This window comes from Ambystoma mexicanum, chromosome 4q, assembly GCF_040938575.1.
Source record: "Ambystoma mexicanum isolate Mex_15411 chromosome 4q, UKY_AmexF1_1, whole genome shotgun sequence".
NCBI classification, from domain to species: Eukaryota; Metazoa; Chordata; class Amphibia; order Caudata; family Ambystomatidae; genus Ambystoma; species Ambystoma mexicanum.
This window is the reverse complement of record NC_090928.1, coordinates 296,682,977-296,707,662: the sequence shown is the minus strand read 5'-3', so window position 1 is coordinate 296,707,662 and position 24,686 is coordinate 296,682,977. Positions and strand designations below refer to the sequence as shown.

The 24,686-nt window shown below is 46.8% G+C and overlaps 1 protein-coding gene and 1 long non-coding RNA gene across 2 annotated transcripts in view; one reads left to right on the top strand and one right to left on the bottom strand.

The window, feature by feature from the left end:
* The window catches only part of LOC138467679 (uncharacterized), a 151,973-nt gene extending 140,303 nt beyond the window's left edge, over positions 1-11,670 (top strand). The window contains exon 3 of the long non-coding RNA XR_011268127.1: positions 11,284-11,670. This is a non-coding gene — a long non-coding RNA (uncharacterized lncRNA). The remainder of the gene's footprint in view (positions 1-11,283) is intronic.
* NT5DC1 (5'-nucleotidase domain containing 1) overlaps positions 1-24,686 on the bottom strand; it is a 1,710,051-nt gene that overhangs the window by 1,664,240 nt on the left and 21,125 nt on the right. The window lies entirely within an intron of this gene.

Sequence of the window (24,686 nt, the reverse complement as noted above, 5' to 3'; positions counted from 1 at the left end):
GCTAGACGAAGACGGGAGAGTAGAGTTAAAATGGTGGCTGCAGAATATGGAAGCCTTGAACGGCAGAGCCATATTCGTGGACATGCCAGAGGTAGCAATAAGCGTTGGACGCGAGCAGGGAAGGCTGGGACGCTGGGTCGGAAGCCTACAAACAGGGGGAAAATGATCCCAGCAAGAATTACAGATGCACATAAGCTCTTGCGGGCTTGTTCGCATCTAAGGACTTTCAGAATGGGTGAGGTGCTGCATCCTGTTGAAGATGGACAACATCGAAGCAGTAAGGTACATAAACAAGCTGGGAGGAACACGATTGAAAATACTTGTAGAGCTAGCAAAAGACTTCTGGCAATACTTTCTAGAGAAGGGATTAGATATAACAGCACAGTATCTGCCGGGGAAACAGAACATAATTGCAGATTGGAACTCCAGATACCTAGAGGACGCGAGCGACTGGAGATTGCACAGGCCAGTGTTCTTGCAATTACAGGAGCTCTAGGCAAAGATGGACAAAGAGATTTTCACCACCAGGTAGAACATGTAGAGGCAAAAGTATTTCAGCTGGAGGCTAAATCCAGGAGCGTTAGGGACAGATGCGTTCCTCCACAGCTGGACGGGGGCGCTGCACTATGCTTTCCCCCCGTTCATCATGCTGACGAGGACCCTGGCAAAAGTTTATTTTATTTATTTGTATTTATTGTTTGCTTGTTAGGAGCTTCTACAGCAAGTAAAATACTGTTTCAAAGCACCCACAGGGCGAGGTGAAGGAACAAGGGAGTGAAATACATTGCAACACAATATTTAATAGGAGCAGTGGAGGGAAAAGGAAGAAAGGACGAACCTACTATGCCTTGTGAGTATTCAGAACGTGAAAGTGCAACAAGGAAGAGGGCAGAGGGCGTAAGTGCTGGAGAGTCTCGGCTCATAGGTGAGCCAAGATGAAGTGCTTGGGTTGTTGAGTGCTACACTGCCTGGGGCCACATTGGAAGTAAGAGCAAACCTCCAGGGTGGAGGGTGTTCCAAGGCAAGTGCCAAAGGTAGACATGAGCTAGGCCGATTGGGTGTGGGAGGTCAGGTGCCCAGAGGATGCATAAGTGCCCCAGACATCAAGCACAGCAACTGTGGGATTAGCAGAGAAGAGTGGAAGGGAAGGAGGAGGCAAAGAGGAAAGTCTTGAGGAGCTTTCTGAATTTAGGAAAGTTCTGCTCAAGGTGCAGAGGCAGGGGGAGGCTGTTCCATAGGAGGGAGCCAACTGAGGAAAGCGATCGACCACCTGCCCTCTGTTTAGCAAAACACTTTACACACAGAGAATTGGTGCCAGAGGGACGCAGTGGTCTACAGGGAGAGTTTTTAGTAAGATAAAGTTGAAGATAGTGTGGTCCCCGGGCCCAGACAGCCTTGTGGATGATGCAGAGGGATTTGAATGTTATCTGTGCAGCACCCGGGAGCCAGGGAAGACTTTTTAGGGCAGGAGAGATGCGGTCCCTGGGCTTAAGGCCAAGGATAAATCTTGCTGCCATATTCTAAATTAGCTGGAGGCGTCACAGGCTGGAAGAAGGTAGATTCAGGAGGAGGCTGTTGCAATAGTCAAAACTAGAGAGAACCAGGGCTCGGGTAACATTAAACCTCTGGCGGAAAGTGAGAAAAAGGAGTATTCCTACGATATGGAAGAGCTGTAAGTGGGACTTCTTGGCAATGTCCAAAGTGTGAGGGAAGAAGGACAGAGAGGAGTCGAAGATGACTCCAAGGTTTCTGGCTTCAGAAGAAGGAACAGGGAGAAGAGCCCACGGAAGAAGGCCAGAGTGAAGGGAAGAAGGATGGAGCAGGGGTCCCGATGGGAATTATCTCAGTTTTACAGGCGTTGAGGCAGAGATCGTTGGAGGTGCACCAGGACTAGATGGTAACTAGGCAGTTAGGGATGATGGAGGGTGCAAGGGGGTCAGCAGGAAGTTTGAAAAAGAGTTGTGTGTCGTCTGCATAACACTGGAAGTTGTCGGGGGGAGAGGTGAGGCGTGCAACAGAGCAAGGTAGATGTTAAAGAGCTAAGGGGAGAGGATATAACCCTTGGGGACACCACAGGTGGAGAAGGAAGTAGGAGAGGAGAAGGTGCTCAGGATGACTTGGGAAGAGCGATCAGTTAGGAAGGATGTTAGCCAATCCAGTGCCCGTTCCGAGATACCAAGGGTATTGTGGAGCCTTTGTATGAGGATGGCATAGTTGACTGTGTCAAAGGCAGAGGAGAGATCGATAAGGATGCTAGAAGCTCTTCACGGGTATTCAGAACAGCAGTTTCTGCGCCTCTGGATGCTCGGAATCCAGATTGATGATTGTGGAGACCAGCAACAAGTTTGGTATGTGAGTTGAGTTGGGGCAATGTCAGCATCTCCAGCAGCTTTCCCTGGAAGGGGGTGATGGAGATAGGGCAGTAGTTGGTAGGGCAGGTAGGGTCTGCTGAAGGTTTGTGCAGGAGTGGGCAAGTTCAGAGGCAAGAGAGCCAATGTTATCCTTCATGGTCCTGGATGAGCAAGCAGAAACTAGTTTAGAAGAGACCTTCATGGAGCAGACAACTCTGGTAACTTTTTCAGGTGTGAAGGGGAGAAGGAGGAAGGCGGAGGGGCCAAGGGAGGCAAGGGATGTGGGATGGGTTGGGAGGGTGCGTAGCAAGGGTGTTCAGGATGTCCTGAGTTTCGGTGGTGAAGTGTGTTGCCAGTGCGTTGCAGAGGGCCTGGGAAGGAGAAGGGGAGGAGGAGACTGCAGAAGGGTTGGCTAGTTCTCTGCAGATTTTGAAAAGTTCTGCTCTGTTGTTAGATGCACCGGAAACCGGTGCCTGTATGTGGGCTCTTTTCTCGGCAAGGATGGAGAGTCTGTATTGCCTTTGGAGCAGGTGGCAGGCCAGTTTGTCAGAGGATGAGCCTGAGGTTTGCCACTTCTGTTCTGCCGCCCTGCAATTTTGTTTCAGAGCCGCAAGTTCAGGCTTGTACCAGGTGTTACACTTAGAGGTGGGTTTCAGGCGGATCCTCATGACTGGGGCAAGAATGTCAAAAGTATTGTTGATGAAAGGTGGAGGTTGCTGAGAGCAGAGTGTGAAAAACCTGAAGGTGTCTCCCTGACTAGTCCCTGTGGATCTGTCATCCAGGTGGCTAGGACACTGCCATCGCTATTGGATTTGGTTCCTGGGGGTGGACCAGTGCGGGAGGATCATCTGGAAGGGGGCTCCTCAGGGAGTGGAAGTGGGACACCAACGGGTTAGATGCAGTATCCCCTTTCTTGTAACACCTTTTCCCCATCCAACCACGTAGGATACACAGAAACTCTGCCCCCCCCACCTTTCCCCGACACCAACACTTTCTTACACCACGAAAGACAAAGGACTAACACCAGAGCTGTTTACCTGACATGTCCCAACACAAGGGTCAGCCAGAGTCAGGCAACCAGTAATAACAACACATACCTGACGGCCCTTTCCCTTCCCCACAGGGATAAAAGGTGGAGCACAAAAGCACGATACAAGCAAGGAAGACTGCATGACGAGTCCGCTATTCCAGGACAGCAGTTCAAGAGGAGGAGAAAGACTGCGAGAATCGAAGCGGTGACCGGGAGAGAAGCGGCCTTGCCCTTTTTGACCCGGACCTGCAAAGCCTCAGTGAAAGGAATCATAAAACCACGAACAATAGCGGACGTGTGCTGTAGCAGATGTCAATGGTACACAGAGTCCTCTCACACTGCTGAACGGGGTGAAGCATGATACCCTAAAGAACACTGTGTTGACATGAGTGAACCCGACAGTGGGAGGTCCACAGTGGATTGTTTAAAAAGACATTAAGACTTGTGAATGCAACAGGTGAAGTCCTTGGAATAAAAGCCATAGTGAATCTGAGAAAGGGAGGCTAACATTCGAGAAGGGTCTGAGCCCGGAAGAGGGGGATCCAGGCGTGAAAGGTTATCACCCAACACATATGTGGAAAGGAAATATTTGTTTTGATTTGGAACACATCAAGCCCTTGTAGGCAAGAGACTTTTTGTAAAAAAAGAGACTTAACCCCCGAAGGTCCTGATACCAAAGAACAGAACTGTGGCCTCGTGCTGGGAAAGCCAGCAGTGTTCTGTGCTCAGGAGTCCTGCCTTGTCCCGTGCTCAAAACATGGGGAAGGGTGACCAATGGCTAGAACATCCTGACTTATCATTTGTGAACACTCCTTTCTTTTCTTGTGAACCCTATCCCACAAACTTTTTGTATTTAGCTTTAAGGATTGGCAATAGGTTTTTCTTAGTATTGGCCCTTTTTTTTTTTACAAGACGCCACTAGGACTGCCTTATTATTATTTGATGGTCGTAGCTTGCTACCACTTAGATTTAGGTTCTATTTAGACTGTTCTGAGGAAGCAATTGGTTGGCTCCTATTCTTCCTTACCAACAGGAAATCTAAGGTCCACTTGGGAGATAAATTCTCCCACCAAATGGACATAGTTTGTGGAGTAGCACAGGGAGCAAGCATATCGCCCCTTATATTTAAACTATATCTAAGACTATTATGCGAAGTCCTGGACATCATCAAGGTCTTCTTAACCAATTATGCTGACAATACTCAGCTGGTATTGGAATTGAGTGGAAATTACGAGCTAAACAGCAACACTGTTTCATCTGTATATAAGAATATTGAATAATGGATGGATCACAACTGGCATGCCTTAACGGCAAGAAAACGGAGCTAATGATTTTTGGCTCCCACCAAGCATGAGCCAAATTTACTCTGCAATACCAGTCATTCCACATCAAGGACTTCCCAATACAGGTTGAGGGAAAGGTCAAGACTCTGGGAATGATCATGGAGGCTTCCATGAGTGCCGATGCACAGACCTCATACGTCACCAAAAACAGCTCCTATTATCTGAGGCTATTAAGAGCTATAAAACCCTATTTTAGCAAAGAGAACTGCACTACGATAGCCAGAGCAATTATACTCTTGTGACTGGACTACGGAAATGAACTAATGCTGGGTGCAAACAAACAGTGCATCACAAAATTACAGCACATTCAAAATAATACCATCAGCATTGTTAAGCAGAAATCCAAGAACAACCACATTAGTAATGCCAGAAGGGAGCTTCACTGGCTCAAGGTAGAAGACATGGTCCTGTTCAAGGCCATGACGCTTGTCCATAAATGCCTTTATGGGAAAGCGCCGGCATATCTGAAATTTAAAATAGACAGATATGTACCAGGACGCTCAGTAAGAACTGAATCCATGACCCAAATCGCCATACCCCCGCAAGAGATCCAGTGGATTGGGTAAGGCCTTCCCTCTATCCGCAGCCATCAAATGGAAAAGCTTACCTGTAGATCTGAGATTAGAACGCAACCTTCCGAGCATCAGAAAAAAATTGAAAGCCTATCCTTTTAATTGATCCTTAGTCTCTCGCCCTCTTGAGCTCTTAGTTACACTCCTCTCTCCTTCTGTCCCTCTCATGTTAATGTCCCCCCATGTTGTAGCGTCTCTATGGGTTCCATGTGCTAAAATCGATGCATAAATGGCTGTTTACACAAAACAAAAATAATTGCGGCAAAAAGGCTGTAGTTTTGCCGCCGCAATCCATGTAAAGGATGCAGGGGACACCCCAGCAACCCACACACCCATTATACCATTTAAGGGGAGCAGAGGACAACCCCGCACCCCCCACTCCCTTTAAATGGTATAATGGGGTACACCTTTACCAGGTCAAACCACAGCATTTTTGCTGCGATTTTTTTGTAAAGGCGACCTTTTTGCCGCAATTTTATTACTGCATACCTCTTTATGTTGCGCCCTGATGCCTGCGGGCAAACAGCACTATATAAACAAATAAAAAATAAAAAAAAACAGGTTTAGATTAGGTATTTTTCCAAACCACCTATACAGTTTAATTAACACCCTAAAACGGTGATCACTTGTGTCTGTCTTTACTGTTGCCACCATGATATCCTTACAAGAGTCAGAGGTAGAATCAGAGGTAGGGGAGTGAGGTGGGGATGAAGGTGGAAGCAAAGGCAGCAGCTGACATTCATTTCATCGGGCAGATGTTAGTGAACAAGGTTGGCGGGGCTTTTTAGGGGGGCGGTCAGAGTGCCAAAGGGACCCAGGTGGGAGAAGAGGAGAGAATGATCTGACCAGGAGAGAGGGATGACTAGTGGGGTGGGAGAGAGAAAGGTCACAGTGTATGAGGGCGTCCAGAGTGTGTGCAGCTGATTGGGTTGGCCCAGTAGGGAGAATGGAGAGGGAAAGAGAGGTGCAGAGGTCAGTGAAGAGTGGATGCAGAGCCAGAAATCACCCAGAAGGAGGAGGTTGGAGGTGGATGAAAGTAAGGAAGAGCAGAAATCAGCCCATTCAGAGAGGAACAGGGTGGTGGCGCCTGGAGGCCGGTAAATGGTAGCAATGGTCAGGGTGGAGATGGGAGAGATGACGAACTTGCAGACCAGGCTTTCAAAGGAAGAGTAGAGCTCGGTGGGTATGATGGAGGCAAGAACCCACTCGGGGAAGATTATGGCAACCCCCCCGCCAGTGCAGCAAGGTCAAGGCTTGGAGATGATCTTGAAGCCGTTACGAAGGAGGGAGTAAAAAGCTGTGACTGAGCTGGCATTGAACCACATCTCGGTAAGAGCGAGAATGTCGAGGTCAATGTCTTCAAGAAGGAGGCAGATGTCAGCGGAGTGTTTGTTGGCTGAGCAGGCGTTAAGTGTTGCCAGATGGAGGAGGTCTCTGCCTTGGAAGGTTTTCTGAGGAGGTATACAGGGGCGTGGTACACCAGTCAGAGGAGGGAGAGAAAGTAGTAGGGGGAGATCCAGGAGAAAAAAGGAAGTTAATGAGAGAAGGCAGAATCCGGTCAAACAGAAGGAGGTTGGGTTGTGGACCCTGAACCAGGATAGTGCCTGTGTGATAGACATTAATGAACCAACGTGAGGATGAGAAGCCAGCCAAGAGGACTTCCCACTTGGTGCCCCAGTTAATGGTAGAGGATGTGGAAGGAGAGAGATTGGAGATGAGATGGGGGTTCCATAGATCTGGAGAGGGGACAGAGAAGAGGATATCAGTGAAAACCTCTCTACAGGAAGCGCTGACATAGGTGTCTGCGATGGGAGGTCCAGGGTTTGCACTCAAGATCTCCTTTTTGTGCTTCTTCCCTACCGGACTTCGTGTGAGAGGGGAGGATAGGTGATAGTGTAGCAGTTAGAGAAGATGGGTGTGATGGAGCGAGCCATAGGGGCGGCGGAGGTTAGCCGAAAAATGAAAGAAGAGTGGCTGTACAGCACAGTTCTAGCTAAACTCACTAGGCTGCCTAGTAGAAGTAGTCACAAAGGCATAAATGCAATCCACAAGGAATAGAATTTCAAAAGCCAAGAGATGCATAGATGTAAAGTACACACAACCTAAGTTCGATTTTTTTAAAAGCGGCACAAATGCAATCCAATGCAAGAGATGTGCACAGATGTAAAAAGTACCCACAACCTGTTTTTCTTTTTAAAAGAGGCACAAATGCATTCAGAGGAGATGTAGATTAGTGGAGGCAAGGAAGGCAGGGTACATATGCACAGTAAAAAAAGATTCAGAAAGATCGGTGGAGGTGGCAATGGAAGAGTTCAGTCATCACTCACTTCTAGTAATGCAGGGAGCGTACAAGTCTGGAGGCCGAGGCACAGTTTGTGGAGGGGCACTCCAGTCCCGGACAGGCACTGACAGGGCCTTACTGAGTGGCCCTTGATGGTGTGGGCTGGCTCCGCATGCCGGTATCCCGCCCAATCAACAGAGCAGCAACATCACAGTGAGGAGTTTCCTCCCCACGAGGAAGGCGGCAGCCATTTTGGAGTGTGCTTCCAGAGAGTTACAGTCAAGGCACATTTAGTTATGTAAAGCAGCACCTTTACAGTAGTCGCCCCCAATTATGTGCATGAAGATGCCAGCACACAGGCAACAGCGCTACCCACAAAAGTCACAGCTACAGAAGCGCTCGCCTCACGCTTTATGATATTTTCAAAATAATGCTTGATAAAAGTTCCATCCGATTCTGATGGAACTTGCTTTGGATTTTCCGAGTGTGATTCTGTCTCAGCTGGACCTGTTGACCAACCAGAGAGGTCAAGCGCTTCCGCTGGTATTAGTGGAGACACTGCAGTTGCTAGTGTGCAGAGTTTCAGGCAGCGCTGGTCCTTGCCTGGCCTTTCGGTGATTGCTGCGCACCGTATCAGAGAATCCTGGGCGCCTTCCACCCTTAGGAGATATGACACTGCTTGGGCCAAATGGGAGGAGTGGTGCACAGTGCAGTGCATTTATCCTGTTTTTGCCGCTTTAGTGCATGTCCTCAACTTCTTAGCGAGCTTAGCTCAAGATGGCAAAGCTTTCCGTACCCTAGGAGTATATAAGTCGGATATTTCCGTAGGTCATGAAAGATGTGACAGGCGGCCATAGTAGAGCACACACCGGTAGTTAGGCTCTTACAAGGCATCAAGGTGTTAAAACCGCCTACAGCCAAATATTCAGAGTTTTGGGACATATAGGTGGTATTACGCCTATTTACGCCTATTTAAAGAGTGACCGGCGAATTGTATCTCTAGCAAGTTAGCAATGTTACTGTGCCTGGTATTCTGTAGGAGAGTCTCCGATTTGTGAAAGTACTAGAGATCAGCAGAAAAGTGTCTTACCCGGAAGGGGTGGCTTTTGTAAGGAAGGCATGGTATCAACAGTAAGACAGACAAAAGTGACCACTGTTCAAAGGGGTTTATTGAACTTCAAAAAGGGTTTGACAAATGCCTATCTAATCCTAAATTTACAGATAGGAGCAGCTACGAATCAAATAGTAATAGCGCAGTCCTAGTGGTGTCTTGTCAAAATAAAAGGGCCTATACTAATAAACACATTGCCAATCCTTACCTCTAAATACAAATAGTGTGGGAAACAGTGTTATGAAAAAGAAAGAAGTGTTCACAAAATTATATGTCAGGATGTTCAGGCCGTTGGCCTCCCTTCCGCACGGAACAAGGCGGTACACTCGAACTGAGCACAGTCTCTGGCTTCTCTAGCACGAGGATACAGTTCAATTGTTACCGTCGGGGCCTTCTGTGCCCAAGTCTCTTTGCTTTTCAAAGTCTCTTCTTTCAGAGGGCTTGATGCGAGAAACAAACAATACGTTATTTTCCTCTTAGGATTTCACAAGTACTCCATTTTTCAGGTGATTCACTATTCACCTTGGATCCCCCTCAGCTGGGCTCAAATCCTCTGGGCTCAAATCCTCTCAACACAATGCTCGTAGGATATTCATGCATCTGATTTCTCGTAGGATATTCTTTCTCGGGTGATTCACGGTTCACCCCGGATCCCCCAACCCAGGCTCAGATACTTTTAACACAATGTTCAATTAGTCTCCCTCTGCCAGGCTCAGACCAATTTCAATGTAACATTTCAACACAAACTTGATTTAACCAAGAAGCTTTCAGCCGATCTCCCTCCGCCGGGCTTGGACCAACTTCATCTACTTTGTCATCAACTTTCTTTACGCTATTAACAGCAAAGACTTTCGACTGTGCACAGGATTTTGCTTGACACGTTGCAAGACCACTACCATTCACAATTCCTTGTCACTCTTTCGATCTTGCCACTTTTCAGTTGGATATCTCACAGAAACGTTCAAATGAGCACGCATGCGGTGCCGGTCGACTCTGTCTTAGATATGTATATTGGCTTCAAAGTTCAATCACTCATCTGTTGTTCAATTCTACTTGCATTGATTGTCACATGCGCTTCATACACTGTTCGCCTCAGCATTCACTATACAATGTTGCCACTTGCGACCTTGGCGTCAACACAGACCAGTCTGGTATCAGTCTCCCCAACTCACTGGCTGTGCTGACTTCACTGGTGCTGCTTTGTTGTAGGAGCCAAGGACAGTACCACAGTGGCAAGCAATTCTCCCCGTCTTGACTATCGATGCGGGAGAGCCATTGGGTACCTCCGACACAAAATGCAGGATTCTTCAGGCTTTTATCCAGGTCTTACGTTTTCTATTCTCGAAAGGCTCGAGAAAGTAACTGTTCCTTGTCGAAAAGGTCAAGGGCACTTCCCTCCTTGCAATCACCTTCTGTTTTACCGTATTTTGCCTTATATTAAACTGCCACCTTGGAACTGCTGCCTCCTTGTGTGCTTTGCCTCGCTCGGAGTGTGCTCTCGTGCTCTGCCTTTTATCCGTGTGGGGAAGTGTAATGGAAGTCAGGTATGTGAAATGGTCAGTAATTGCCTGACCATTGTATTGGGACATGTCAGGTATACGGCTCGTGTGTAAATCCATTTTCTCTCATAGCGAGCTGTCTGTGAGAAAGTGTGCATGTTGGGAAAAGGGGGGAGTGAGTTCCTAACTATCCTATCCGATAGGTTGGGGTAAAGGTGTTACAGGGAAGGGGATAGCGCTTCTCGCCATCCGGTGTCCCACTCCCACTGCCCAAAGACCCCTCACCCAGGTGATCCTCCCGCACTGGTCCACCCCCAGGAACTGTATCCAAAAGCAATGGCTGTGTCCTGGCCACCTGGATGACAGATCCCCGGGGACTAGTGGGTGAGACACCTTCTGGTTTCTCCCACTTTTCATATCGCTGAAAGGACTAAAAGCGTGTCCTCCGTCATTTAATACCCATATTTTCCGGGGGAACCCAACAAGTGTGTAGCCCGGTGCATTAAAGCTTATAAGGAGGCTACTAAGGAGGTGCGACCATGATGGGTGGACTGGCTATTAATCGCACAAAGGAAACCTTTTCATGCGGTAGCCTCTGCCACCATTGCTAGGTGGGTTAGAGAAGTGATGCAGGTGCCAGGCGTAGACTTATAGTTATTTGGAGCGCATGCAGGTAGAGGGGCTATGGCATCCAAGGCTTTTCATTAAGTCAGCCAATTGGTCATCAGAAGGGACGTTCAGGACCTTTTATTTCAAGCCTACATCATCTGTGACAGCAGTTGTGTTGGACAGCTTTGAACAAGCATAATGCTGCCTCCGGTCTTGAAATAGAATGAAGATTACCAGGCTTATAGCGCCAGGTAGTCTTTATTCTATTAAAGACACAGAGGTGAACATTATCCCACCCTGAATACGCAGGAAGTGGGCGTTGGGGGGAATCTTGCTGGCGCTAGTATGTATAAAGAACTATGTAATGTGGTATGGTTATATTGATATATCAGGTGCATATGGCTCAAAGTAGGTACATGTTAGTGGTATCTGTGGTGCCTAATCTGCGTATTCCATCCCTAATGGTGATCTTTTGTTCGGCTCCTAGGTGAGGATCATAAGAACAGCTGAGCGGAGTTGGTGGTCGTAACGGAGGACAGTCCAGGAGTCGAGGAATAGTTCAAGGCGGAGCAAGGGTCGTGCTCGTGTGGAGCATCGTGATGGGTCCCCACTGGTTTGGAAAGTTAGACTGTTTGTTGGATCATCAAACAAAGAGTAGGAGTTATGGACAGGACATGACATGGATACTGTGCTGGGCCAGGATTGGTTATTTTGGAGAAGCACAAAACTACAGGAACACTAGGGACTTCTGAGGATTAGTAGTCCTGTATGTTAAAATTGAAGTTTTGTTGTTGTTTAGATGTTTACAGAAAAAAAGGACATTTGTTTTAAAGAGAGGCTGCTTTGAGGAATGGCAATAAAGAGTTAAGCATAATGCTTGCCTCCGTATCTTTAATAGAATCAAGACTACCTGGCGCTATAAGCCTGGGTAATCTTCATTATTAAATGTCACAATTAACCACCAGGCATTCTTTCTGTATCATGGCAAAGTGTTGTCAAGTGGCAACAGTTTTCTGCTCATGAAGAGAACAGCTTGTTTCTCGGTTCCTCGTGCTTCAAAGAGGGACGCCCCAAACCCATGCCGGAATCATCTGTGTGTAATTAAAAGGGTTTGTCGAAGTCTGGGCAGCGCGTCCAACGATTTCTTCAGTAACTCAAAGGCCCCTGTGCCTTGTTCTATCTCTGCAATGCAAGTCCTTGGGATACTTTGTTTTCTTTTCGAAGCAAGTCTGTGAGTGGTGCAACCCGTGGAAGTTGGGAATAAACCCTCCATATTAGCCAATGAAGCCTAAGCAAGCCATTACTGCTTTTGGAGTGGTTGGCATGGGAAGCAGCTGTATGACCTCTACCTTTCCCTACTGGGGTTGGATCATGCTGTTCCCTAAATAGTACCCCAAGTATTTGGTGTCAAAGGTAGTCACTGTAGTCTTCTTGGGGTTAATCCTTAGCCAGGATAGGGCCCCGCCATCTAAGACACTGTCGAGATGTGTATTTGAGACTTCTAATCTTGGCTATAGATGAAATAAGCAGCTGCGCACTGTTTGAGACTCAGATTCTGTCCATATGATGCTGAAACATAGTCCTGCTCCAATTAGGCCACACAGAAGGAAGGTGAACTGGTGCAGGCCTTTGGGGTTGGCAACAGCCGCAGTGCTCAGTTTGTAAAAGAATAAGTGCCAGTGCTCAAATATGTTCTAGCATATCCATCAAACATAGGATGGGTAGCTTTCTGCTCACTGTTCCCACGACCCACGGCTGCGCTCCTCAGGATCAACATGTATGGGATCAAAGCTGCAACACCCACTGACTCATTGGGGTTGATGGATGTACTGACTATGGCAGATGTGTGATTTACAAATTGCAATCAACATTGCATAAAATAACAAACTTGTTGTGTCTTGATATGAAACAAATGTTTGAGTGCATCTTTAAACACAATCATTGTTAACATTTTGTTCTGATTTTATAGATGCTTACTAGGTGACTGGCAGTTAAAATAATAAAGTTACCAAAACACCAAATATTAATTGGTCTGAGACAGTAAGTTTCGGGGATCAGAAATAAGTGCGAGGGCAGAGCCCTGTGTGATGAATCAGCAATGATCCCAGAAAACCTGGCCTGGGACCCTTCTCATGTGGCCAGGGAAAGGCAGGTGCTTTCTGATCCCGACCCTGGGGGTGGTGTTCTGCAGGAGAATCACATGAGGGAGGAACCAGGTCAGGAGGAATGGGACACCTGCTTGTTCAACTTTCTCCAAAGCCCCACTCTCCTAATGACTTATTGTAGAACAACATAAATATGAAAACCCAATTTTTCCATTAGGGACTTCAAGTCCTATAATTTTGTAGGTACTTGGAAGAAGAAGAGGGCTGAGCAGGCACATTGTTGCAGGAGTGGTCAGTTCATTAGTGCAGATGACCCACACCTGAGAGAGACTGAGAGGCTTAAAAGGCCCCTTCTGGTGTAGGCCATGGAGAAGGAGTTGGCGTTGTTGGTGGAGAATAGAAGTAGTCAGAAGCAGAAGCAACCTGGTTTGTGTTGGCAGACCAGGCAGAGGCTGGAGGAGAGAGAAGACGCCAGGACCATTGCTGGGCAGAAATCTGAAGTGCAGAGGTCGCACAGTGGGAAGCGTGCAGAAGGAAAGCTTTCCCCCTTGGGACCAGGTCTGCAGAGGCTACGCAGTGGGAAACATGCAGGAGGCTGTCTCAGGTGGCTGGTGTGCACCCGAGGGCCTTGAAGCTGTCTCCATTGGCTGGCGTCCACCAGAGAGCCTCAGGAGCAAGCAGACCTCCAATTGGAAGTGGTGTGGCCGAAGGCAGACTTACCGAAGCAGTTTACCGGGTCGCGAGGAGCCACAACTGCACAAGTGCTCTGAGCGGTGTGGGGAACACTGGTGCATGAGGGAGCTGGCGAGCATAGTAGGGCGTCTGGTTTCCTCCATACAAGCGATTATCTCAGGGCCCCTACATTATCGAGCCCTGCAGCGCTTGAAATTCCGGCACCTCAGGGAGGGGCCATCATACAAGCAAAGGACACCTATGTCACAGGAAGCAATGATGGAGTTATCTTGGTGGCTTCCACCACATGGAGGCCTGGAACGGGAAGGCCATATGCGGGTCTTGCCTGGACCTAGTGATTGAGTCGGACGCTCACTGCAGGGGCTGTGGAGCCAGCTGCGGAGGGATCTCGGCCAGGGGACGCTGGTCGCTGGAGAAGACCAAGCTACATATCAACTACTTGGAGCTCCTATCAGGTTCCTTTGCAGCCAGGTGCCTCACTCAGGACAAGGTTCAGTGGTGTGTACTATTAAAAATGGACAACGTCTAAGCCATGCGATACATCTATCGGCTGAGGGGACGATCTCCAAGATGTTGGCAGAATTGGCCAAATACTTTTGGCATTTTTGCTTAGGCAGAGACCGAAGAGTGACTGTGAACTATCTTCCTGGGTTGACCAACCAATTGGCGCACTAGAATGTGTAAGGAAGGCATGGTATCAAACAGTAAGACAGACACAAGTGAGCACAGTACAAGGGTGTTTATTGACCTTCAACTGGGTTTGAAAAATGCCTATCTAATCCTAAATCTAAAGATGGGAGCAAGCTATGACAATCAAATAATAATAACGCAGTCCTAGTCTTGTCAAAATAAAGGGCCTATACTAATAAACCTATTGCCAATCCTTACTTCTAAATACAAATAGTGTGGGAAACAATGATATGCAAAAGAAAAGTGTTCAAATTATACGTCAGGATATTCAAGCAGTTGGCTTCCCTTCCCAACATTTTCAGCACAGGACAAGGTGGCACACTCAAGCTTAGCACACTTCCTGGCTTCTCTAGCACGAGGATGCAGTTCAAGACTTCAACATCAGGACCTTCTGTGCCAAAGTCTCTTTGTCATTCAAAGTCTCTTATTTCAGAGGGCCTGATGCAACATGACGAAACAGTACAGTTCCTTTTGTTTTAGGATTTTCACTTATACAACTTCTCGGGCGATTTACTGTTCACCCTGGGTCCCCCTCCGCCGGACTCAGACCCACTTTAACACAAAATCTTCAATTGGTATCCCTCTGCCGGGCTCGGACCAAATTCAAATACTTTTCCAAACTTTCTGTTTCATCAAAATCAAAGACTTTCGGCTGTGCGCGGCATTTTGCTTGGCCTGTCGCAGGATGACTTCAATTCACATTTATTTGTTTTCTTTCAATTGGTCTCCCTCCGGGCTCGGACCAAATGTATCTACTGTTATTACTTCTCAGCTGGATACCTTGCAGAGAACTTCGATTGAGCACCCACGCGGTGCCGACCACTCCATTAAAAGGTATTGTAGCTTGCTTTAAAGTTCAATTCACTCATCAACAGGTTAACTCCACCCCTGTCTCTTATCATATGCATTTTAACAAGGTTCATTACAGCGCCATACAATATTGCTGATTGCAACCTTGCCTTCAACACAGAATGAACTTGTATTGGTCTCCTCAACTCACCGGCTGTGTTGCTTTCACTGATTTGGCTTTGTTCTTGGAGCTAAGGACGGTACCATGGTGGCTGGTGATTCTACCCTCCTTGATTATTGACGCAGGAGGGCCGCGGTTATCTCTGACACACAATGCAGGATTCTTCAGCCTGGTTTCCTGGTCGTACGCTTTCTCTCGAGGTTTCGAGAAAGTAACAGTTTCTTGTCGAAAAGGTCAATGGAATTTCCCTCCTTGCAATCCCCTTTGGTTTTGCTGCCTTTCCCCTCTTGCTCAGCTGCCGTTTAGAAACTGCTGTTTCCTTGTGTGCTCTCGTGCTCCGCCTTTTCTCAGTGTGGGGTAGTGTAATGGAAGTCATGTGTGAGTGATTGTCGATAATTGCTGACCTCACCTGGCCATAGTATTGGGACATGTCAGGTACATGGCTCGGGTGTTAGTCTGTTTTCCCTTAGAGCAAGCTGTCAGTGAGAAAGTGTTTGTGTTGTAAAAGTGGGGATGGGGGTAGAGTTCCTAAATATCCTAAGGGAGGATGGGGTAAAAGTGTTACAAGGAAGGGGTACTGTGTCTCACCATCTGGTGTCCCACTCACACTTTGTCATGCCCCACAAGAGGCGCTGGTCGATCTGGCACCACTGGAGACAGGTTGGTTGGTAATACTGAATCCCATATTGTGTTTGATACTCATACAAACCTTACAGTTAGCACCACCTAAAAAGGAGTGCAGAGTATCATCAATATGGATCAGATGCAGCAGTTGATCTCCGCTGTGCAGTCACTGACTGCAGAGGTACAAACCCTAAAACAAGAAAATGCAGTCTTACACCAACAGATTGGTAGGTCCCCTAGTAGTTCTGAACTCCTTCCGGGCCCCTTACCCGGTGGTAGGTTCGATGGGAATCCCCATAAATTAAAAGAATTTCTAGAATCCTGTACAGTACAGTTTGTTTTCAAAGCCCCCTTTTTCCCCACCGATCGAGACAAAGTGGGTCATATGATCTCACACTCACTGGCCCAGCATTAGCATAGGCGACCCCTTTGGTGACATCAAATAATCCAATTGTAGACTCATATCCAGATTTTTTTAAAAACAGTTTAAAGACCATGTTCAGGCGCCTTAGAGATTGGAATAGGTAGAAATAACTGCACCGAAAGATCTGGCCTATACAAAAAGGTCGTAAATGCATGCCACCACAGGTTCGAACACCAAAAGTTTGAACCTTTGGTGCCATGCATTCTAGGTAAAAAAAAAACAAAAGAAAAGACTGCGGGGGCTACAGGGGTGTCCCCCGCAACACCCCACTCACCATACTATACAGTATATTGAGTAGAGGTACGGGGGACACCGACGCAGCACACCCGAGAAAAAAGAAAAAAAAGGGGCTGTCCCCCACAACACCCCGCTCACTACACTGTACAGTATAGTGAGCAGGGGTTGTGGGGGACACCCCCGCAGCACACTCGAGAAAAAAAAACAAGAAAACAAAAAAAAAACAGGGGCTGTCCCCCACAACACCCCGATCACTATACTACACAGTATAGTGAGCAGCTGCCCAAAAAAAACAACAACAAAAAAAAACTAAAACAAAAAAGGACCCTGCGGAGCCGGTTCCCGATCACGGAAGTGAAAGGGAACTGGTGCTGCAGGGACACAGCGCACCTTCAAAGGTAAGTAGGGTGTGCGTGGTGGTGTGTTGGGGGTGTGGCTAGGGGTGTGTTGTGGGTGTGGGTAGGGGTGTGGGTTTGTAGGGTTTTTAAATGTATGTTTGCATGGGAAATGTACAAACCTTTTGTAGTGCGGTCATTTCTCATGCAAACTTTTCCGTCGCAGACTTTTCCGTGACAGAAAAATCACGTAGATTCAAGAGATTACAGTATAATCTCAGGAACATCTATTGGATTTTAAACAGGGTTCCCAAGATTTATTGACATTCATTACACGCTTTAAACAAATGTCCGCCGACACAGCCTGGCCGGATGATGCCCTTATAACCCCTTTCCGTCACGGACTATCAGAAGAACTAAAGGATGAGGACTCCCGAGTCCCTCGTACTGCGAATCTCGCCGAGATGATCACCCTAGTGATGCAGCTTGATTACCGTCTCCAGGAGAGACACCAGGTGAAGAGGAAAAACCAGGTTAATCAAGTACTTGCAGAATTCCAGGCTGCACCACCTAAGACCCCTATTACGGATGAGCCCACGCAGTTAGGTGCAGCAAGAGGTCCCTTGTCTCCAGAGGAACGGTCCCGTTGTTGAAGCCTAGGACTGTGTATGTACTGTTGGTTTAACGATCATCTAGTCCAGAATTGCCCTGTCGCTCCCCATAGACGGCAGGGAAACACCAACACACGACCGTAAGGGGAACCACGGTTCAAGAAAAATCAGTAGGTTCCCCTCATCCTAGCCTTTCTTCTCGAAACACAGAAACTCCCGACTTTCCTATGGTTGTGCTGCTAGTCACTATTTCATGGACCTCCACCCAAGTCATCAACGTCTCCGCTTTGGTGGACAGTGGAGCAGTCGGTAATTTTATAGATGATAACTGGGCACATTGTAACAGGATACCACGCTCCCCTAAATCTATTTCCATCCCGGTTGAATCAGTAGACGGAAGTCCTCATCTCAGGGCCAATTGTGGAACAAACCCTGCCTCTCCAGATGAGCTTAGTATGCCACAGTGAGGAGGTTATTTTGGATATCATCAAAATGGCCCATTACCCCATCATATTAGGCCTGCCCTGGCTGAGGGGTCATAAACCATACATTAATTGGTCAGCTGTCACCTTCTTCTTGGGGTCCGAACATTCTTTAGAGCAATGCCTTCCTCATGGGGCAATAGGCCTTCTCACCCCTGCGGCACAACCTAAGAAATAGCAAAGCACTACTGTTCTTAATCATATTCAGGAAATCCCAGAGCCTTACCGTTCTCATAACAAAGTGTTTTCCAACTCAGAATACTCTGAACTTCCACCCCATCGAAGGAATGACTGTGCCATCACACTGGTCCCGGATCAACCAATACCTTTCGGCCAGATGTACATCCTCTCTGCTGAAGAAAAAGAAGTGCTGAAGGAATATCTACAGACCAACTTGCACAACGGATTAATTACAGAATCCACCTCCCCACGAGTGCTTTATTGTTTTTATCCCGAAGAAGAATACTACTGAACTCAGTTCCTGTATCGATTTCCGGCGTCTCAACAAGATTACGATACCCGACTGATATCCAATGCCTCTCATACCAGACATTCTGGAGGCAGTCAAGGAGGCGACCATCTATACAAAACTGGACCTTCATGGAGCATACCACCTCATCAGAATCAAGCCTGGCGACGAGTGGAAGACGACCTTTCGTACCCCATTTGGGCATTATGAATATCGAGTGATGCCATTTGGGTTGTCTAATGCCCCAGGCGTCTTCCAAAGGTTTATCGACCACTTTTTGCCGACATTCTGCTGCATTTTGCAATCGTATATCTGGATGATATATTTGTTTTTTCTTCATCCAAGGCTGAACACGTGAGACATGTCCAAGAAGTCCTAAATCGCCTCCAAAAGAATCACTTATTTTGTTAACTACAAAACTGAGTTCAACCAGACCAGTGTCACCTATTTGGGGCATATTCTGTCCGCTAAAGGTGTGTCTATGGATCTCGGGAAGGTGACCGCAATACTAGATTGGCCCTCTCCCTCCTCAGTCAAGGACATCCAGAGATTCCTAGGCGTTGCACATTTTTATCGACGCTTTATCCCGGGGTTCTCGGCCATTGTACTTCCAATGACCAAACTCCTCAAGAAGGGTGTTCTCTTTGAGTGGTCCACAGCAGCTCAACAAGCATTAGATAAATTGAAAGTCTGCTTTACAGCTTCGCCAGTCTTGATCTCTCCAGACCAGAATAAGAGGTTCATACTTGAATCAGACGCTTCCCATCAAGCCTTAGGCTCAGTGCTCCTCCAGGAGAACAGTCAAGGAGTAGAGTGTCCGGTCACCTATCTCTCTAAGACTCTCTCCCCTTCGGAATTGAATTACACTGTCCTTGAAAAGGAATTACTGGCTATAAAATGTTCCTTTGATGAATGGAGGCATTTGTTGCAAGGGGCACAATACCATGTAGAAGTATGAACCGACCACCATAACTTATGAGCTCTACAATTAGCTCAAACCACGAATAGTAGACAAGCCCGTTGGGCCCATTTTTTCTCCCCTTTTAACATTACATTCAACTTCATACCAGGCAGAGTAAATCTCTGAGCTGACGCCTTGTCCAGAAAATAACCCATTCAATAGTCCGAGTTTCAATCTGAACCACTCTTTCCAAGGGCACGATTCATCCATGTTATCTCCGCCTTCCTACAGTCGATTGCTAGAGAATCACGGAAAATGGAAACAGAATGTCCTTAAGTCCTTCAACAATTGAATCTCACTAATGAAAAAGGTTGTTATTTCAGAGAACAGAAGGTGTTCCTTGCCACAGCTGCCCTTCAGAAGGAGGTGCTCCGAATGTGCCATGACACAGGTAACTGGTTACCGGGGCATTCATAACACATCCAACTTATCCAATGACACTTCTGGTGGCCCAGTCTTTTGTAGGATGTGCAAGACTATGTCGCTTCTTGCACGGTTTGCCTTCAGACAAAATGCACTTGCATTTCCCTATTAGGCAGTCTTACTAAGATGCCATTGCCAGATTGTCCCTTGCAGATCATCTCTACATATTTTATCGTCGATCTGCACCCCTCTAATGGTTTTACTACAATAATGGTGACTATAGACGCATTTTCCAAGATGGCGCACTTTATCTCGTTACCAGGTGTCCCTTCTGTGACACATATGGCAAGAGTCTTTATCGATCGCATCTTCTCGTTGCATAGGCTACCGGAAACCATTATATCTGATCTGGGGTCACAATATACCTCTCGGTATTGGAGGAAGATCTGCTCTATCCTACACATCAAACACGCACTGAGTTCCGGGTTCCACCCGCAGACTAATGGTCAAACAGAACGGCTTAATCAAACATTGGAAGGATATCTTAGGTGCTACATCTCGGCGGCCCAGGACAATTGGACAGAACTCCCTCCCTTGGCAGAGTTTGTTTACAATAATGCCTCACATACTTCGCTTGGTATGAGTCCCTTCCATTGCACATATGGTTTTCACCCGGTTTGCTTTCCTACTGTCACCCCGTCGGCGACTTCCTTCCCGGACATTGATGGGTTGATTCAAGACAGCCAACAGGGTCATCTGACGGGCCATTCTGCTCTCGTTGAAGCCCAAGACCGGATCAAATGCTTTGCAGATCGCCATCGGACCCCGGCTCCTGATATTTCGGTTGGGGATAGAGTATGGTTGGCCTCCCGTTTCCTCCCCAGGCATCTCGTTCCTTCGAAGCTGTCACCTGACTACTTTGGTCCTTCTAAGGTGTAACATAGGCGGGGATCTGCGGCCTATCATCTTCAGTTACCTGTCTCTTGGGCTCGGATTCACCTTGTTTTCCACGTCTCCAAGCTCAAGAGGGATGTTGCGGACCGTTTCCACCTGGGGGATCATTCTCAGCCCCCTCCTGTTTCTACCTATTCTGGTCCTGAGTTTGAAGTAGCTGGTATCTGCGATTCCTGTTATCATCGGGACTGTTGCAGTATCTCGTGGACTGGAAGGGGTACTCCCCCGCGGAGCAGACGTGGAAACCTGCTTCTGCTGTTCATGCCCCTCGACTGGTCCGGCGGTTTCATCCGTCTTCATCCTGGGAAGCCAGCCTCCAACAAAGCAGCCAGAATCTACAGCTGAATTCCAGCCTCACTCCATGCTTCTCTGAGGCTGACTCTGCCCCTGTTGCCAGGGAAGGCTTATCAGGCGTCACAGACTGAACTTCGGCGTGTTGCTACTTTTCATAGCACATCGCTTCATGAGTTTGTGTCCTTTCATCTTTCAATTGTCCCTTGAGTTTACCCCGTCCTCATTCCTCACTTCTTTCTCTCCTTAGAGCTCTCTGTTAATCCCTGTCACGCTCCTGTGCTCCGATCATATTCTGCTTTCCATTCTACCATTTCCGCACATAGGAGCGCCTTCGGTACGTAGCCCCCGTTCCCTTTCTCAGATTATCGTGAACTTAGTTCTCAGCCTTAACCTTCTCATGTCATTCTAGGAATCACCCCATTTTCATTGTTGCCATGACAACGAGCAATACTGACTTTCCATTCCGGAAGTACGTGCATGCTCCGCTGCAGTCCCCGCTGAAACACCACTTTCTCGGAGGGTCAAAAGGACGTCTCCGGTAAGGTATTCTCACTCTCCAGACATTCTCCTCTGTATCTCTTACTTCCCCACACGCCCTTACTTACCTGTCACGGTTTTGCAGAGTCCATCTTCTCCTTCCCTTTGCAATTCACCAGAGCAGTCACAACATCTCCAGACTCCATTCTGGTTCCGCTTTTACTCACAGGATTCCTGTGTTAAGGGTAATCTTACATTCCTTAAAGTTCAGCAGTGTTAGCTTCCTGAAACATCCCTACTCACGTTCTGCTTTGCATTTTACAGCCTCTACAAGAAGAAGCTGCCTCTGCTGGTACTACCTGACCTTCTTCACTACCAACAGCCAGAAGGACGCCCAGTCTCCAAGTAGCAAGCAGGTTTTTTTTCCCCCTCGGGGTTTCCCTGGCGGTTTCATTCCATCCTGGCAAGATTTGCAACAGGCTGGAAAGGGATTACCAGGAGGCTTCTCATTCTTGTCCTCGCTTCTGTCTCAGGTTCAGGTTGGTGAACTTTGTAACACTGAATCCCATATTGTGTTGATACTCATACAAACCTTACAAACTTCCAACGGCTTGAATATCCTAACATCATTTCTTCAACACTTTTCTTTTGCATAACATTGTTTGCCGCACTATTTGTATTTTGAAGTAAGGATTGGCAATAGGTTTATTAGTATAGGCCCCTTTGTTTTGACAAGTGACCACTAGGACTGCGTTATTATTTGATGGTCGTACCTTGCTCCGATCTTTAGATTTAGGATTAAATAGGCGTTTTTCAAACCCAGTTGAAGTACAATAAACACCCTTGAACTGTGATCACTTGTGTCTGTCTTACTGTTTGATACCATGCCTTCCTTACAGTACGCACTAAAGAAAATCCAAATAAGGGTATTAAGGATCAAGGATTCCGGAGGCAAGGCCAACAAGAGGAGTGCGTATCAAACTCCAAGATGGAGTAAAAAATGAGATGAAACACATTTACTAAAAGGAAATAAAGGAAGGTGTATGCAGGGAAAGGTAATTGAAGTGCACATGTGAATGGGGTTATAAATATGTCAGTTTAAAGTTTGAGTTGTGTTTAGATTAATAGATGTAAAACGATAGTAAAAAACTAAAGTGATAATTACATTTAGTCATCAAAAGATTGATGTCAATTAGGAGGATACAAATAAAGAGAAGAATAAAAGGTTGGGTAAGTATAGACAGTCAAGATCAAATTGTCATCATGGGGAGCACTCCTCTCCTACACTTATGCAGAACATTGTCCAAATACACAACCAAAATAAGGAAGTATAATTCGGAGTGGGTTCGAGGCACGACCAATAAGACACTTAAGCTCTGGCCTCAGGAGGGTTTGTTGTCAAAAATAGTATTGCGACATATGACAACATACTTGCATGCTACATATAAGGAAAAGAAGTTACAGAAAAGATGGGCTATTTTAGAGTTATGGAAAATGTATCAGAGTGAGATAGAAGATTCAGCTGAGAAGGAGTGGATGCTTAATCAGCAAAAAGGAGAGGATGTAACGCCTTCGGTTACCCTGTCCCCTCCTGAAAATAAGAGTGTAGATACAGAGGAGAAGGGATTTTATCCCTTAAAAGAATTGAGAGCAGCGGGGGTATGCTAATCTGACATACGAGCCCCACGCTTATAACAGTGAGGACAATGTAGAAGAGAGCAAATGCAGAGTACGCAAATATATATTGATACGCAGGGGAAACAAACAGTGTGATGAGAGGAGGTACAGACAAGATAGACAGATGGAGATAGAGGAAGAAGCAAGGAACCAGAAGGAAATAAAGGACAAAGCTAAGGGAATAACAATAGCACAGAATTAATGAATGGGAGGACAAATATTACTTAAGCTGGACAATAAGGGCATTGATGGGGTTCGAGAAAGAGAAGAAAGAGAAGCCAGGAAAAGAAAGAAAAGGAAGAAGAGGGAGTATATAAAGAAGAGGAGGAAAGTGAAAGCAAGTGAAGGGAAGAACGAAGAAGATATGAGGCGAGGAAAGAAAAGGAGAGACTAGAAGAGAAGAAACAAGAGGAGAAATAAGCGCAAAACTTAAAGTATGTAGGTTGCAAAAAAGGTGAGAGGAAGATGAATTGAGGGAGATGAGGAGAAGGGAAGAAGAAATTAACAGAAGTAGGGGATAAAAAGATGATGAAATAGATTATCTATGTCATAGAAGAATAGTGCCAATTGAAACGTAAGAACAACATGAGGAATCGAGAGGATCACAACAGCCCCCGAGGGAGCTGCAAGGGATACCAAGAATACCAACATGGGCTGATGAGCATGAAGTAGAAAACGTAGTGAAAAGAATTGGGGATTTATATGGGCAGATGAGGGATAAAGAAAGGTATAGAACCCAAGAGAATGTCAAAGGATCTCTTTCGGGGGAAACGGAAGGTATGTCAGATGACATCATAACAGACGAGCACAGGACACTGTCTTTAAGCAGATTAGACTTTGATGATGTGGAAAGATAATAGTCATAAAAGCTGGGGCATAATGATGTCAGATGAAGAAATGCAAGAAAGCGAAAGAGCGCAAAGGGAGATGACATTTGGAAGCGAGCAGGACTCGCAGGCGTGACTGCACGAAATACGACACATGATGGAGCGCAATTTAATAATTGCAGAGCAGATGTTTGGCGGGCGCTCAGAGTACAATATCCTGATACATCAGATATGGGCCCGATTATGACCAGGAAAATGGGAGAGGATGAATATCCTGTTGCCTTTATTCAAGAGAGATAGCGCCTTGTGACAAGAGAACCGTGGGATAAAAAGGTAGCATTATTCTACCACATTTTATGGCAACCATGGCCAGAAATACAGTCGACGATCGTGCATCACTCCCGATTGTTACAGGAGAAGAATAAGAAGAAAGCCGAGAGCAGAAAGCAGGAAGAGGCAAAGTTAGTTCAGAAGAAGTTATCAAAATTAGCCATAGAGGGAGCGGTATTGATGAGTAATGAGGGTGCAGTGATACAGGAGATGCGACCAGCGCAGCAAAATAATTCAGTGTTCCCCACGGATCAGGGTGGGTACAATTCTTGGCCAAGAGGAAGAAGGAATGGGTCTGGAGGAGGAAGATGAGGTGGTTTTCAGAACCGTCAGGGAGGAGGAGGACTTAATGGCGGACAACCGCAGC